The sequence below is a fragment of the Canis aureus genome, chromosome 6 (assembly GCF_053574225.1).
Source record: "Canis aureus isolate CA01 chromosome 6, VMU_Caureus_v.1.0, whole genome shotgun sequence".
NCBI classification, from domain to species: Eukaryota; Metazoa; Chordata; class Mammalia; order Carnivora; family Canidae; genus Canis; species Canis aureus.
This window is the reverse complement of record NC_135616.1, coordinates 31,682,534-31,698,404: the sequence shown is the minus strand read 5'-3', so window position 1 is coordinate 31,698,404 and position 15,871 is coordinate 31,682,534. Positions and strand designations below refer to the sequence as shown.

At 36.7% G+C, this 15,871-nt stretch overlaps 1 long non-coding RNA gene across 5 annotated transcripts in view; it reads left to right on the top strand.

The window, feature by feature from the left end:
* Nucleotides 1-1,112: 1,112 nt before the first annotated feature.
* Nucleotides 1,113-15,871, top strand: part of LOC144315676 (uncharacterized) — a 96,832-nt gene continuing 82,073 nt past the window's right edge. For 4 of the 5 annotated variants that reach the window (XR_013381426.1, XR_013381427.1, XR_013381429.1 and 1 more), the window contains exons 1-4: nucleotides 1,113-1,256; nucleotides 6,705-6,823; nucleotides 7,150-14,055; nucleotides 14,455-14,498. This is a non-coding gene — a long non-coding RNA (uncharacterized LOC144315676). The remainder of the gene's footprint in view (nucleotides 1,257-6,704; nucleotides 6,824-7,149; nucleotides 14,056-14,454; nucleotides 14,499-15,871) is intronic. The other variant, XR_013381428.1, reaches the window with a different exon arrangement.

Sequence of the window (15,871 nt, the reverse complement as noted above, 5' to 3'; positions counted from 1 at the left end):
CTTTGCTTGTCTTTACTAGAGAGAGTTTAATATTTGTTTTCCTGGCTTCATTTTAATTTAGTAGTGGTCCATTCACACTGTATTTTCCAATGGGACCTAAATGAAACTACTGAAGAAGTTTTTGGGGAAAGTAGCTTTTCTGAGAAAAGGGAGTAAACTCTATTCCTTTCTCTGTCCTCTTTTCTGCCTTGAATGAGGACTCCAGATCTGGATTGAGGTGGCCGTTTTGTGATAGCTTCTGATTCAAAGTATGAGGCCAGTAGTCATTAGCTAAGGATGCAGGAGTGGGAAGATTTCATGTACCTCGGTCTCTTAATGATATCTCTAAGCTATAGGGTTAATGTCAGTGGCCAACTACTTCCAGACCTGGGGTAAAAACAAGTAATTAAATAAATAAATACCTTCAGGCTTGAGCTTTTGTCAGCTGGCTATTCCATTACTTGCAACCAATTGTGTTCCTCAATCATCGTTTCACTAAATTGGACTACTCATAAGAATCACAGAGTGTTCAAAATAAAGTTTTATAGTCTCCCCTAAGTTCCACTACAGTAGATTTGGGACCAGAGTCTGTGTCTTTGGTTAGTATTATTGAGATCTAACTGACATATAATATTAATGTGCTGGAAGAAGTCTTCAAGAGCATGTAACCACTAGTTGACCCGTGAGCTGGACCCCAGCAGTCACAGGCTCCCAACCCTTTCCCCTACCCAGGAATGTGCATTCCACTGCCTTATCCACTCCCAGAAGTTGCTCTATGGACATAGCCTTGAGATAGTGATGTGGCATTGAGACCATCTGGATGGTATATGTGATTGAACCCAGTCAAGGCCTCTACATAAAGTTTGAGATTTCGGAGGCAGATTTGAAGTGTACTCATCTTTTGGCCATGCAAGACAAGCCTTATATGTAAGTTCTCTTGCTTGTTAAAACTGCCACCTCCAATCTGGAGTGGCCTACCTGTTTCTTCAGTCTCTCCTTATTCTGCAAAAACTGGGGCCAGTTTCAGATTACACCAGGAAGCTCCCAAGGAGCTTGTGAACTAACCATTAGTTTCAGTTGTACAACTGGCCCTCTCTTATCCAGGTTTTCACTTTCTGTGGTTGCAGTTACTCATGGCCAATTATGGTCTGGAAGCAGATGATCCTCCTTCTGCTGTATTGTTAGAAGGCCAGCTATGTCACAATGCCAGTGTCATTCACCTAACTTCATCTCATCAAATTTTAGGCATTTTATCTCACATTATCACAAAAAGAAGGGTAAGTACAGTACAATGACATAATCTGAGAGACAGAAAAAAAAGACCACATTCATGTAACGTTTATTATAGGGTATTGTTATAATTGTTGTGTTATTACTTATTGTTAATCTCTTATTATGCCTAATTTATAAATTAAACTTTATTATGGATATATATATATATTGGATATATATATATATATATGAAAAAACTTGTTATATATAGAGTTTGATACTATCTGAACTCTATGCCAATCACAGGCTACCATTGGAGATGTTGAAGCATATCCCCCATAGATAAGGGGGGACTCCTCTACAGCATAATGATTTAAACTTGCGTGTATTTAAAAATAATCACCATAATAAGTCTAGTTAACATCCATTACCACCTATGGTTATAATTTTTTTCTTAGAGTGAGAACTTCTAAAATCTACTCTCTTAGCAGCTTTCAAATATATAATATAGTATTATTAACCATAGTTATCATGCTACACATTATATCCCATGACTTATTTCTTTTTAAGTGGAAGTTTTAACAAAGAGGGGTTAACTCTTTGACCTCTTCATCCATTTTGCCCACCCCCCCACTTCTGACAACCACCAATGTGTTTTTAACAAACTATTCTAGATGATCCTTAAGTCAGTGTTCCCTGACTTACATGATAAAATACATTTGGTAAACCAAACATTGTCAATTACCTAAAAACTTGGCTCTATTGTTCACTTGGTGTTTGTCAGTGCAGCCCTAAGATAAACCAGTAAATATACAGCGTGAGAATTTTTCACAGGTGCTTCTCATTACCTTCCCTCCTTTGATGCCTGGGTCCCTGCCACTTTGACTCACTCTATCCCACCATCATTCATCACCTTTCCCATTCCCACCCCCCATCTCCACCCCAGCAGTCTTTCCTCTTGCCTGCTGGAATTCTCACTTTCCCTGGAATATTCGCCTCTCATGTGTCACTTTCTCACTTTACAATTCCCCTTCAATCCTTCTGTTCCTCTTTATTCTATGATTGACTCTCCCTAAGAAGCCATTTGCGATCCCCTATTATGAAGAATTCCCTATAAAAATAAATTATATTGTGCTGTGTTTGGGAGATAAACTTGATGGGGTAAACAGCTGTACACAGCAGCTCTGTGCAAACAAGTTTAAAGCAAAATCCAACCAGCTGCTCAGCATGAACCCTCTGAGAGCTGAGATCAGCTGTTGTACTACCCAACAGTTGTCCTACAGAAAGCCAGGCTTGCTGGGAGAGAAATGAAAGAACAGTATCTCCAGGTGATTGAAGCAGGGGTAGTAAATGAAATGTTCATTATCCAAAAAAGGATGCTATAGGGATAATTCTTATTTACTCACTTTGGCATATTTTAGCAGGAGCAAACCCACATGATTTTAGGAAATGTTTTGTTTAAAGAAGGACATTAAAAAATAAAAAAAATATAAATAAATAAATAAATAAAGGACATTAATCAGCCACTTTGATGCATACCTATCCTGACTTTTAGAATAAAATACCAAGGGTTAGTTGCAGAAATTAAAATCACCTCCCTTTGGGAGGTCATAGACATATAAGTTCCTGATAAAATATCTTCAAATTCAACTTGGAGATTCCTGAGGTTTCACTTTCATCCTGCAAAGTTTGCTTTTTCTTTAAAAAAAAAAAAAAAAAAAAGCATGACCATCTATGTTTGGTAGAAAAAATAAAAAATAACCAGGATAAGTTTGGATGTTAATGATTTTGTAGACCAACCACTTCTCAGTCCTCAATCCCTCTCCACCATTTACTCAAATGACCTTTAGAGAAAGAGAACCCCTGCCTCAAAAGTCAGCCCATTTGATAACTGTATCTTTGACAAGTTTCCTTATATAGAGCTAACATCAGCTTCTTTTTATCTTCTACCCATCAGGCTTCATGTGGTCAAACAGAATAAATGAACCTTTGTCAGCTCTTTGAAGCAAACCAATCTTCATACTATAATATACTCAGTCTTCCTTATTCCAAGCTAAACTTTGCTAATTCCTTTAATCGAATATCCTAAGTCATGAATTCAATTCTTTCCAACATCCATCATTTGAACAAGTTCAAGCTTATCTCTCTTAAATTTAGGGCTCAGAATTATGTGACATATGTAAATTGAAGTTTGATTAGCAAAGAATAAAGTGAGATTATTATTATCCCATAATACTGTATGGATGTTACTCTCAACCTTTGCTGATTTATGATTTTGGAGATGTTTTATTATATTGTTGATTCATAGTTAGCATTTTAATAATTCGTAATAAGCTCTTTTCATATTACATATTACTCCATCACATCTCTAACTATTCCTAGATTTGTGTAGCTGGATATTGGCTCCAACATTAAATGTTAGGCATTAGCATTAGGCATTAGATCATTAGGCATTAACATTAGACCTGTTAAATTTTACTTCATTATATTCAGCTCATATATTATAGCTTCAATGGATCCTGATTCTGTCATCCAACATACTTTCTACTCTTCCAGCTTTAAGCCGTCAAAAAATTGCAGAATCATTGTTTTCTATCAATTTCTCCATTAAATTGTCTTCCCTTTATTAAACCAGGTTATCACAGAAAAATGAACATCAAAAATCACTTTATCTTCTCCACACACCCCACATAAGGATTCTTCAAGTTGCTTTATAAAGATATAATTAAATCACATCTCTCTGGCTTTCATTAGTAAAGGGATAGCTACATGTAGAACACACATATTTTTGGTAAGACCACTATGCCATGGGACGCTTGGGTGGCACAGTGGTTGAGTGTCTGCCTTTGGCTCAGGTTGTGATCCTGGGGCCCTAGGAACAAGTCCCGCATCAGGATCCCCAGAGGAAGCCTGTTTCTCCCTCTGGTTAAGTCTCTGCCTCTCTCTCTCTGTCTCTCTCATGAATATGTAAATAAAATCTTAAAAACAAAAACAAAAACAAAAAAAGACCATTATGACAGCATTGTTTGTTATGTTGCACAAGGTCTCCACATAAATTTTGTTCTTTTCAAATGGTTCTCTGAGTTGAGAAGGAAAAGCTGAGGAAAGGAAATATTTTTCTTTATTTTTTTATTTATTATTTTTTAAAAGATGATGTTATTTATTGATTCACGAGAGAACCAGAGAGAAAAGCAGAGACGGAGGCAGAGGAAGAAGCAGGATCCCTGTGGGAGCCCAATTCAGGACTCGATTCCAGGACCCCAGGATCAGGACCTGAACCAAAGGCAGATGCTCAACCACTGAGCCACTCAGGTGTCCCAAAAATATTTTTCTTTAATTTCAAGATGAGAGTTTTATATGCCATAGAATTTCTCCCCTTTGCCTCATTGCTAGAAGGCTCAGAATAAAAGTCTGTAGTAATTGCCAATAATTTTTATTTCGCATAAGTATTTTGATAGTATTTTTTCTTTTGTATGGACCTTTATTATTTTGCTTTTCCCTTTTATTATATTAGTTGTTTGTTGGATTTTAAACCATATAGGTATATCAATAAAGTGAATCAGTTGGCATATTGGTATAGTTATTAAGTGAAAGAGGATTAGGAACAGAACTCACCTCTCTGTTTCCATAATCATTCTGGTAGATTAATTTTTAATCCATTAGTATTCTTTAGATATCTCTAGTCAGCTGGTGACTTATTCATGTATATTTAGCACAATGTAATCCACTTCACCTAACAGGTTCTTACTGAAATTTAAATCTCAGCTAATCATGCCTTAACTATCCCATTGTTATTTTTGTTTATTTTTAATCAAAGAATTTATCAATGTCTACTATTTTTTTTCTTGGTCGCTCTCTGGATTCTACATTTTGTGACACCAGGAGCTTGTCTGCATTATTTAACTTTATATTATTTAAACAGCCCCTGGCAGGTAGTTGGTACTCAATAATTATATGCTGAATGAATTAATAAATCTGAGTTTTCACTTCACACACACACAAAAAACTTCAAGTGAACCTTATACAAAATATGTAGCATGTATGTATTGCCTACTTTTTCTATATAGCAAAAAAGAAGCAAGAATTTCCAATTATCCAGTTATGATGATGTATAGAGTCAAATAAAACAGTTCAGTTAAAAATGATGTTGGTGCTCTCAGCATCAGTATGTAGCTGGTTAATATATTTGAATAACATTTCATAGCTTTCAAAATTCTTTCCCATATATCAACTCATTTGAATTTAATATTAACATGGTAAAATAGCCAGAGCGATATTATGCTCTTGATTTTTCAGAGGAAAAGCAAACAAAACCAAGCAAATGATTGAAGCAGTTAAATTATTTGTCAAGAGTGTCCCATTATGTAGATCTGCCTTTGTATATCTGCACAGTAGTGCCAGAAAAGCCCAGAAATCTCCATTTTAAATATGGTCGTGGTGTTAAATTAGTTATTTGACTAGGTGAGTCAAGGCTATCCACTGAGTTTTAATTTTATTATTTGTAAAATTGGAACTAAAAGGCCATCCTCACCATTTTTTGTTAGATTGTGAGCTTCTTTGTCTTATAAAAAAATTAATATGAAATCTCATAGAAAGAAATGTGGAATCATAATTTCCCAGGTATAAGAAACCTTACAGATCAATATTGCAGCACCTTATTTTTCATAAGAGGGAACTGAGACCTAGAATTGTTAAATGAATTGCCAAGAGACACTGACTTACTCTGGAGAGGAGATAGGATCAAACCCTGATGATCGTGGGAATGAGCTCTTCCCCCCTACATAACCTTGCTCTTTATTCAAACATATGTCTAATATCACATTAACACAACAGTCACATAACTTATACTTCAAGGATAGATATTACTTACTGTTTTGAGTAGTAACATTTTCATGTAATAAAATGAATAACATTATACGGTAATAGTGGATTCCAGATTGATTATCCTAGTATTTGTAGTCTTAGTTCATATTTGCTGTATAGAAAAACCTCAGTATTCCTCAAATTAATAAGTCCTGATCATTTCTGTTTAGTAGTAAGATTGTACTACTACTTACTAGGAGGGGAAAGGAACACAAAAAAATCAGTTTGAAATGTCACATATAGAGGGATCTATAGCTTCATGCTGGGTTAAAGCTAAACGTCAGGTAAGCTCTTGGCTGGTTTGACAAGTTAGTTGTAACTTCTACCAAATTCCTCATCAAAAAGCTGCTTATTGTCTTAACATTCCGCTCAACAACCCAACTTCAAAAACATAAATTCTGAATATTCACTTCCCATCAATTTTCTCTTCTCCTGACCATTTGGGCTTAATTGCTTTTATGGGTTTGCTAAACCACAAAGTAGCAATCATTCACTTCTACTTATTAGGGGATTTATTATTTATTATTCTCAAGTATAGTGGTAATTTCTATAATAGATATGTGCCAGCACAGAGGGGTGAGCTTGTAGTGGCTTCAGGGTGTGATTACTCTACTACTTTTACTATCCTTTGCTTGCCATTTTACCAACAGTTCCAGTATTTGGTCCTTGGAATGTAGCAAAGAAAGAACATTTAGAGGCTACTGATTCCAGGAAGTGGTGGTCCCCCAAACCACAGCATTTGAGTCAACTGTATTTTTTCTACAAAACTGTAAGTGTCTCACTCACAGTGGTGCTTGACCACTTACTCAGCAGTCAATAGAAATGTATGATGTAGATGATTGTCCACCAGGAAAAGAGTACAGGGACATGGACGTTGGTGAAGTCAGTCCTAAATGTAGGCAGTTCCACATGTGAGAGTGTCATTGGAAGGCTTGGGATGAAAGTAGTTATGATGAGCAAAGAATAAAGGGATTTGGGGCAGAAGATAACTCTGTTCTCTGCTTCTGATGTTTCCTCAGCATCTTTTCCAATGTTCTGTGTTCTCTACTTTTCATGTTTCCGCAGAGTTTTTTTCAATGATTTTTCTAATTACAGGGATAAGATATATGTGTCATTTTAAGCATTTAGGAAGTAAAGTCTAAGAAGTTGTGTATGTGTCACTGTGTTTAAAGAAGTCCATGTGAAAAATTCATTATCTAATGACTTTCATGGGGCCTCAAAATCTCTAGGAATACACATCTGTAACTGCTCAGACATGATATGGATATACTTAAAGATAAGAGAAGCTCACTGGAAGCCAAGTTGTCCTTGAAAGGGGGGCCTGGTGAACCAGGCAATAGGTCTTGGGTATGGGAAGAGCTGTGGTTCCAGATGGAACTTAGAAAATGTATCTGAACTTTTTTGTTGTAAAAATGAATGATTACCTTAAAGTGGGTAGACAAGGATGGTAGTAGCAGAGACGCTGGATATTTGAGGTCATGTGGGAGGATCAGACCCAGTCTCACCATGTGGTCACTCCTATTAAAGAAGCAGTATTTCATATACTGCTACAGCTACCTTGAAACCATGGCAGCCCAGAGAAGGGCATTAGCAGTTGGAGCAGAAGATGACCAGGAAATCTCCTGCCCCGCCCTGCCCTCACTATTTGCTAGTCTGGGGCTCTGAGAGGGTATTAGGAAAGAGGAAAATATTGAGCTCTGTCATTTTGCTGGCTCAGGATGTTGACCCAGTTATCGAGGGGTGGATTTATCTATGATCTTTAGGCACACTCTTTTCCAGATATGCAAATTTACTTTCCCAGAGTCAGCTTGGCAGTACTCTTTGCTTGATGTGGATTATTAAAAAAAAATTAGCCGATTATGATGCAATTTTACATTTCAAGAAAACCTAGTCATATAATGTTGTCATCTATTCTCCTTACTAATGTGTCAGAACAGTTTCTCAGAATGACCATCTTCAAGTTGAGGCCAGGTGGTTTCCAGACAATAAGTGCATTGAAGGACTTTGACATTCAGTCATGTATAATGTTGGGGAAAGCTGGCAGTTTATTCCTTTGAGAAAGGTGCCTGGAGGGAAACACATGCATTTGCTTCCCTTTCTCTCATGTGTAGAATATTCAGAAATCAGAAATTAAAATAGCTCAGGGACTCTTTCATTTTGCCTTTGTCAAATGGATAAAGACAGGTAGTTTCTGTATGACTAGGCTTTAATTAGTGGACAGTGAGGCAGGGGTACCCGTGAGAAGAGCACTGCTTAGTTGTGTTTACATTTCAGCTGGAGGAAACTAGCTCAGGGCCATCATGGGGACAGTCAGAATAAAAGTAGGACCTAGGAGCCATTTGTTCTCTGTTCTGTAAATGTTACTGTAAGGGTGACTGGTGGGAATATGCTCAAATTTGACAAACAGAAGTAAGACTAAATATTAAGGAATCTTAGACAAACAAGGTACTATTTTTGCTTCTCACAATTATGAGTCTACACACTTCCCTCCTGTCTAAAGCACTTATTGACATAATATGCCTAATGCCATATTATATGGATGCTGTCACATGTACGTTGTAATATGTACTGATTGCTCAGATTACTGCTTAGGAGCCAGAGTCCTGTCCAAAACACACACACACACACACACACACACACACACACACACACACGACAAACTGAAGTCTTTATTCAACGGGTAATTGTGAATGCCTAATATGCTAAACACTATAACCAAGCCCTTTTGGTATACGAAAGAGTTGGATATCAGCCCTCAGAGAACTTGAAGGTTATGAAAGCATTAGACAAGTAAATAAACAAAAGATGGATATGTACTTTAGTGAGAAAACTATGGGATGCCAGGAAAGCACATAGCAGTAGCACTGAACTTGGTTCTAGATGTTCAAAGAAGGTTTCCTGAGGGAGATGATGTAGGGAATTGAGGTAGGAGTAAAAGTTGTTCAGGTGAAGATTTGGGGGGAGGAATATTCCAGAAAGAGGCAACCTCATATGTAGATGGCGTTTCAATAAAGGAGAACATAATCTATGATAGGATCTTAGTGGTAGGAATGCAGACAGCAGGTAGAGAAAGGAGGAAGGAAAGATGAGAGTGGAGAGAAAAGTTAGGAGACTGGTAATCTAGGCTATAAAAGTCCTCATAGGAAAAGTTAAGGAGCCTAAACTCTATCTTATAGGTACTGTGCCATCTGATGCTACCACTTTTTTACAATTCATAAAACCTCGAACAAATTATTTAAGCATCTTGTCTATATTTCCTCAACTCTAAAATTGATCAAAGAATTTAAATGACATGTCTTCACATGACTGTATCAGGATTTGCTCTTAGGGCCTCTGACATCAAATGCACCAAAGCTCTGTGTATCATAATACATCTCTTTGTACTTATGAGTAAATTGAATTATATATGCTTTTTCCCTCTCAGTATCCCTAATATATAAAATGTGGGTCTACCTGTATTTTTACTTTTATCCAAAGAATGATGATTAGAATATTTAGTTTAGAAAGGAAAGGCTTAGGGGAATTATAACTTTTTCAAATATGTGAAATCCTGTCATTTTAAGATATAATGAGATTTTACTGCCCCAGAGGGCATAAGTAGGATATATAGATCAAATTTATAAGTAAGTAGATTTCGGCTCAACTGAAGTTTTGAATAATTTGTGATATTCTCAAGTGCAATAGGCTACCTCAAAGATAATGAACTTCCCATCATGGGAAGTATTCAAATAGGGGCTAGATGAACATCTGGCAAATATGTAATAGGGAGATGGGAATTTAGAATAGATGGCCCTTATGGTAGATATATTGCAGAGTTATTTCCCTGACTTATTTCTCAGAGAAGTTGCTTTTATTCACAATACCAGCTGAGTGGTCAAAAGGCCACACAGCTTCCTCCGTTGCCTATGCCCATCAGCCAAGGATATATCTAGATCACAAATGATTAAATAAAAGTACCCATTCTACCTTAAAAGTACCATCATATTCTACCTTAAGAGAGTGAACTTGATAGACTGTTATCATATGATGGTCTATACTTGAGCAGAAAGTTCCTGTGATGTTAGAACCAGATAGTGAAATGGCCCCAAATGGTGACAAAGCCAGGGAAGGTTATGAGAGGTCAGAGAAACCATACATAAATAGAAAAAATATGGACTTCATAGGTAAGCAGGCAGGGAATGGCATAGCCATACAACAAAACTCCGAGAGCTCCATGAAAGACTGAGGAGAGAAGCATTAATACCTGATGTCATGGATTTTTATCCTATCCAATACATTTCTAAGATTTTGCTTCATATAGAAGACAGCTTAATTTAGAAGCCTGTGCAGAGTAAATTGAAAACTCTGAAGAGAATGAGTTCATTACACTGACATAATGTTTGTTCCTTTTGCATCTTCTATTCCTGAAGTCTGAATAAGTCTGCGTCACCTGCTCGGCCTCCGGAGCTGGCCGCGCACACGGAGGAAGCCCAGCCGAGGCACAGTCAGGACTGGGGCGGGAGGGTGCTCCGCAAACAATCTCTGTTACTAACATTCTGGAAGGCTGCTGACAGGTTTTCCTTTTTTTTTTTTTTGCCCCACCACCCTCCCTTTTTAATAATTGTATATAATCAGTAGTTTTGTTTTACCGGCTCATCTTCTAAACTGGTGGGCCCTGTAGTTCATTCCCGTTGTTAGACTTTTGCCCCTTACAAGTGTACCCGACCTGCAATAAACCCTTCTTGAGAAAAAAAAAAAATCTGAAAAAATAAAGAAAGAGTAGGAGAGAAAGAAAAGTAGAGAAAGGAAAAGACACATGAGCATGATCCTTTGAGTCAGGAAGAGACAGAGACTACTTGCAGGAATTATTTGGACCTCCAGAAAGTCCTTCACAGGTGGAGGGTAGAATCTCCAAGCAGATCTGTCACTCTTGGGTTGACATAACTACTGCTGTCATCCTCTCCTTTGGGTCTAGTTTAACCAGGGGGCATTAATAGTCAAACAGTAGTCCCTTCATCTTAGTGTTCGTGAGACCTCTCTTCCTGCCATGTTAGCATTTTGGTCTGTGATATTTCCCACTGATATATAAAGAACATATTATAATAAAATAATAACAACAAAAGTTATTTAAGCAAAAACATTTCTATAGTTTAGGGTGAGGAGGAAATGGTCAGCAAAGATCAAAGTAAAGGGTGTTTTTCCCACTCAAATACTCTTATACTTGATTTTTCTAATTTCATTGTGTATGTGACCTAGCTGTATTTCGCTTTTCGTTTTTGTATGTCCATGAGCTTAACTCCTATGTACTTTAAAACATGTTTTTAAAAATGGCTTGGTTTATGAGAGTTTTATTCCTTACAACAAAAATTTCCCTAATTGATTCATAAGTTTCAACCTCAGAAAATTTTGTTATTGGAAAAGTAATTTGATGTTTAAGAATTCCTGAACAAGAGTAATAACAATATCTTACATTCACATGGCATTTTAAATTTTTAAAAATGGATTTTTAAAAACCATTGTCCATTATTGACAAACACAATTGGTGGCTAACTTCGTAAATAAAGTTTTAGCATTTTGGACTATAGGCAGTCGAAGAGGATGAATGGCTTAGAAGTTCAGACCCATTATTTAGAGTTGGGGAAGCTTAAATATCAAAATGTGACCATATATACCCTACATAAAAGGTTGAAGCAGTGGAAACACTACAATACAGTACAAATGTCACTAGCCCATACTACATTAGCCCACATGACACTTTAAATAAATCACCATGAGTGGATGTTGTTTTAGTGATTTGAGTTACTAGAGAACGCTAGATTATTTGGTTTGGGGTACATTCTAGAAGCAATGACTATGGAAAGAACTGGATCCATTTCTAGAACTGAAGCAGGACAGCAAGGTTCTTGTCTCACGGACTTGAAAAATGAATCTCATGGTCAAAGGAAGGTGAGTAAAACAATAGAGTTTTATTAATTATTATAATAATTAATTATTATTATTATTAGAAAAAGCTCTCAGGAGTGAGAGGGGTCCCAACCATATTGCCAATGAGGGCTTTTCATCTCTGGCCTTTTATTAGGATTTTACCAGGAAACTTGCCAGTGGTTAGGTCAGTGGCCTGGAACTAGACAGGACACTACTACATTGTGTGAGAGTCTTTGTCTCTGTGACCTCTGGGATCTTTAAGTATATATTGCTAAATCTGGTTAATCCTTATAGTGAGCTTTTCCTCTGAGGCCTGATCAATTTTTGTGCTTTTTTTTTTTTAATTTTCTGTGTTATAATGTAATTTTTTTTAAAAAAAAGATTTTATTTATTGATGAGAAACACAGAGAGAGAGGCAGAGACACAGGCAGAGGGAGAAGCAGGCCCCATACAGGGAGCCCGACGTGGGACTCGATCCCAGGTTTCCAGGATCACACCCTGGGCTGAAGGAGGCGCTAAACCACTGAGCCACCAGGGCTGCCCTTATAATGTAATTATTAGAAAAACATTTTTTTAAAAAGATTTTATTTATTTATTCATAGACACACACACAGAGAGGCAGAGACACAAGCAGAGGAAGAAGCAAGCTCCAAGCAGGGAGCCCGATATGGGACTCGATCCCGGGTCCCTAGGATCACACTCCAGGCTGTAGGCAGTGCCTAACCACTGTGCCACCCACCGGGACTGCCCTAGAAAAACATTTTAACCCTAATTGTAATTTGGATAGGGTGGTCTAAATTTTTCTGATGTTTGTCTTTGTTCTGTCTCAGTGTCTTCATACCTGAAATACCCTCAAACCCTAATCAGGGACCTTCAGTCTCTCCCTGCTTAGACCTTAACCCTTTCCCTACTCAGAACCATGTAACACCCTGGCCTGACCTCTGAGTCACTGCTCCTGGTGCTGCTGTAGTGGATTCCTTCCTTTGATGCTACTTAAGTACTATGTTTATCACTTGCCCTCGTTGGTGGATATTGTAAAATTTGAGACTTTCTGCCATGAATTATTTTTAATATTACAGAGTCCATAAAGTACACAAAGTGGGAACCATAGAGTCATGAGTAGGAAAACCTGCCAGTGCTACCACCATTACCACTCATTTTGTTGTGCTCAAATGATATCTGTTTTTTTTTTTTTTTTTAAGATTTTATTTATTTATTAGAGAGAGATAGGAGAGGAAGCATGAGCAGGGAGTGGAGGAAAGAGGGAGAAGCAGGCTCCCTCCTAAACTGGGAATCCCCTTGCAGGGCTTAACCCCAGGATCCTGTGATCATAACCTGAGCCAAAGGCAGATGCTTAATCTACTGAGACACCCAGTCTTATATTCAAAATATAAATTCCATTATGTTCAATAGTTTAAAACTAGGAGTGGCTTAAAATTGATTTTCAAATATTGTAAGAACTGTCCAGAAGAAATATTTTACCTCTTCCATGAGCTGGAGAATGACCACACTGCAACATGAGGAGCTCTAGTCTAGTATGATCTATCATACTTTTGTATCTTCTTTACCAGTCCTGCTGGATTGTTCAATAATTCCTTTTAGATTGGGTTCAAAGTTTTCTGACTGGTTGTCAGTGCTTCCCAACCTATTTAGTTTTTTGTACTGGTTTAAAATCTCTGAAAAGAGAATAAAAGTTAGAGTAGAGGGAGAGTTAGAGAGAGGTATAGCCCTAGAGAAGGAGACAAGCTTGAAAGAGGGAGACATAAACTGAGGTAAAATGACAAAGACATTTCCCAGAATCCTGAAAAATCTCAAGGCAAGTCGACAGAAGGACTGTGGAGAGAAACACAAGTGTGAAATCAGTCAAGAAGAAGGAACATTGGTTTTTACATGCATATTATTCATTTAATAGATCTTAGCATCTTTGATGGGTTGGCTTAGGAGGGTTTATTGATTATACTGCTTTTGTATCCCTATGTTTGAGTGTTAATCTGATGTATTTCCAGTGTCTTAGATTTCAAGATTTCATTGGGTTACCAAAGGCTGCTCAAAATAAGAGAAGCAAACACAGTATAAAATACAATACTTGTATTGCAGGTAAGTGCATTTTGCTTTCCTGGAGTGTGCTCTAACTTAAACCACAAGGAAGGATTTCAGAGCATCATATTTATAACTTATTTGACTGTTTTAAAACTCTATTTCAATTTGTTCCTTGAAGGCAATGCAATCCTAGAATTATTTAGATTTTCCTTTACATTTCTTCTCCAATTTAGATGACTGCTAATTAGGTCTTTTTCTCTTCAGTGCCCCAGAACCTAGCTGCCTAAATTGTATATGGAAATATACATGAATACATAAAAGCTAAGGGTTTCTGTTAAATATTCATAGATTTTTATATGAGAAATCCAGTTTTGATATTTGGGTAAGTATTTCAGTTTTGGAAATTTATTTTTGTAACAGTTAAGTAATTTTTTTTTTTTTTTATTGTTGTTACAGGTGACTTGAAGTTCAAGCAAGGGAAAGTGCTGTCCAAATGCCAGGTAGAGGGATAGAAAGAGGAGCTTAGTACTTATTTGGTTGTCTCCTATAAAAATATGTATACTTATTCTCCTCTGGCCAGTTTCAAGATCAAGATGAACTGGATCCATTCCAAGGATGATAGATCAGTGGGATGATAGGTAGATCAAAAGCACCATTTTGCCCAAAGAGACCTCCAGAATGAGAGGAAACAAAAAGTTCTTCCCAATTTTCCATTTTAGCCACATTTTTCTAGTTTTTGGGAGAGTCAGCCAGCTTAACTCAAACTCCCTGTGATCTATCCTCATATTTTAATACTTATATTACTTTGATATATAACACAATGCTCTCTTTCACCATGTTGTAGTTCACTCTCATTTTCCCCTTGTGGTTACTATTCAGTAGAATTGGAAATAGCTCATCTACAGATTCGAGAAAACCACCTTGTGTATTCGTGAAGATCATTGCAGAGTCATTCCATTAAACTCACATAAATTGAACATTGTTGAGGGCAATATAGATGGCATTTTTTTTGTCAAAATAAGAGCACTATTCAAACAACAAATATATATGGAAAGGAAGTAAGAATTAGTAATATGTGAAGAGGATGAATCCATATAGAAAATAAATCATTTTGCTTTGCACAGTCCTATTTTTCTTACAAAAACTTCATAGTCCTATGTTAGTAATAAGTTTCCTTACTTTTTTACTCATTATATACCCATTTGTTGTAGCAGATTTTTCACTCAAAGGAATTGAATTATCTGGAGAAATCAAACAACTTATTAAATAGTATACTCTATGTGGGTTGCAAAATTCTTATGCTCTTTGCCCTCTATTTAAGTTTTCTTGAGTTACTATCTTATAAAAGATTACATTGTACATGAAATTATCTCTAGCTTCTAATATCATGAGACAAAGCAAAACTAAGTTTTAAGAACTTGGCCCTATGTAGCCAAAGTGCCTAGATTCACATCCCAGATCCGTCAGTTACCAGCTGTGTGATCTTGGGCAACTTACTTAACCTTTCTTGGCTCCAATTCTATTTGTCAAATTGTAATAAAAATAGTATTTACTTTTTCAGTCAAATGAATCCATGTTCGTAAAGTGCTCAGAATAGAACCTGGATTACTGTCAATAAATGTTGACTATAACAATTACTGTTATGTTAAAAAAAAAAAAAAGGGCCATTGCTGAATGGCAAGTATAAATATGACCTGTAACAATAGATTGTAGGGGGAGAAACAAAGTAATTTTCACTCTAACCTTCTGAGTTCTCTGCTGGGAACTCTGTAACAAAAGGCTGATTAACAAGAAAAGAATAAACAAAAGTTTATTAATATGTATACCTCATGTATACATGGCAGATACCCAAGGAAAATGAGTAACTCTCAGA